The sequence below is a fragment of the Tamandua tetradactyla genome, chromosome 4 (assembly GCF_023851605.1).
Source record: "Tamandua tetradactyla isolate mTamTet1 chromosome 4, mTamTet1.pri, whole genome shotgun sequence".
Taxonomy (NCBI): Eukaryota; Metazoa; Chordata; class Mammalia; order Pilosa; family Myrmecophagidae; genus Tamandua; species Tamandua tetradactyla.
Genome location: NC_135330.1, coordinates 37,427,995 through 37,429,823, shown reverse-complemented (window position 1 = coordinate 37,429,823; position 1,829 = coordinate 37,427,995). Strand labels below are relative to the sequence as shown.

The window sequence follows — 1,829 nt, the reverse complement described above, 5'->3', positions numbered from 1 at the left end:
ATCAGTTTCTTGCAATTAGCAATGATAAGGGCTGAGATTAGTCATTCTTTGCAGATGAGAGCTGGAGACCTGGCATTGGGAGGAGGGGTGGCATCCAGGTGGCAGTGACATTCATGAATTCATGGAGTTGGAAGAAACACGAAGAGGGGCAGATTTAGGGGTAGATGAAGGTTTCTGTTTGGGACATGTTCAGGCTTTGTGGGTCTAAAGCTCAGCAGAAGTCTGGGGCTAGGAGATTTGGGGGTTATTGGGCTATAAGGGATGGTAGAACCCTGGGACTGGAGGACGTGGCACAGGCATGTGACCACATACTGCCCGACATCACTATCTACCACCTATGTCCCCAACAAGGTGGGGTATTCTCTGAGGACAGGAATACTTCCCACTGTAACATTCAGTGCATCATAAGGAGCTCAGTGCTAGGAAAATGATAAATAGCAGAACTTCCAGAACAGACAGGAGCTTTAAAAACCCTGTTCCCTGGGTTTTTAAACCGTGAGAACTGAGTTTCAACATGGGTAAATCTTCTGCCTGAGGTCCCACAGCTAAATATCACAGTGCTGGCTCAGGCCTCCAGATGCCCTGGCCAGTGCCCATGTGAGGACACCACCCTGCAGCTGAGGGGAGAGAGCTTGGCTCTGGGATTGCTTAGCTTCTCTGAGCCCCATCATCAATGAGATTGTTAGGGGTCAGTTGGGGCCATGCCCCATGTAAAGCAAGGAGCATAGTGCCAGCACACAGTAGGTGCTCAGAAGTGTTTATTTTCCAGTCTTTTCCTGCAGAAGATGGGGGATTTGGAATAATGTTGGGTCAAGAGTGATGAACGGAGTGTGGTAGGAGGAAGTCTGGTGTTCCTTGAAATGGCCTGAGATGAAGGGGTCATGCCTTCCACTTCCGTAAGCCCCCAGAGCTGCCCTGACCTTTAAGTGCAGGAGCCAGTTGAAATGTTGGGAATGGGAGCTAATGTGGCATCCCAATTTGACAAAACAGGCCACATGGAGCTGCTCAAAGCATAGTGCGAAGAATTGGGACCAACCTGGCCCGAATCCATTTTTCTGGGCTTCCTTTGAGCTCCTGTCCATTACCTCTAACCTGTGTCTGAGGGATGTGCCCCCAGTCCCTACTTTGACTGATATCGCCTGGATGGCTGCAGATGAAGAGGAGTCCTATGCCCGGGTCAGGCCTGAAGAGAGGCTCCTGGCCTAAGCCATACCACATTGCTGCAGAATGAACTGAGTCAGCTGTGCAGCCAGATGACCAAGACAGTGGCAGCCACTGTGGTGACATCACCAAGGAGAACAAGGTAGAGGTCCCTGAGCTTCCATCAGTGCCCCTGTTTTGTTCTACCAGCCCTGAATGTTGCAAACCAGAGCACAAAGCCACCTGCGGCTCATCTGACCAGGATGACTGCATCTCTCTGTCCAGGGCCAGCAGCTTTGCAGACATGATGGATTTCCTGAAGGACTGTCACTGGATGAAACAGCTGAGATCTAAACTGGAGTTTATTGAAGGAGGAATACCCTGCTGTCCTTATCTCTAAGCTCTTAAGGAGGAAGGTTGCTCTGAAGGATGAAGAAATCAGTAGAAAAGGAAATCGATAGCACCCAGGCTGCAAACTCAGTCTCCTGCTCCTGGAATGCTTCAATAGCTGCCTTCCTCACTGCAGATGTTTCTGCCTCTCAATCAGAAATCGTCCACAATAGTCTTGCCAACAAGCTAGGGCTTGGACTGAAAAAAGAAGAGCTGGATTATATGTTTCCCACACTTCAAACTGGAGCAGAAGCTAAGGTTTGTGTTTTGAGCTGAGACACTTGTTACAGGTAATTGTT

At 49.5% G+C, this 1,829-nt stretch overlaps 1 pseudogene; it reads left to right on the top strand.

Annotated features, from left to right (window-relative positions):
• Positions 1–964: 964 nt before the first annotated feature.
• On the top strand, positions 965–1,601 carry LOC143680209 (mitochondrial fission regulator 1-like pseudogene; annotated as a pseudogene).
• Positions 1,602–1,829: the final 228 nt, after the last annotated feature.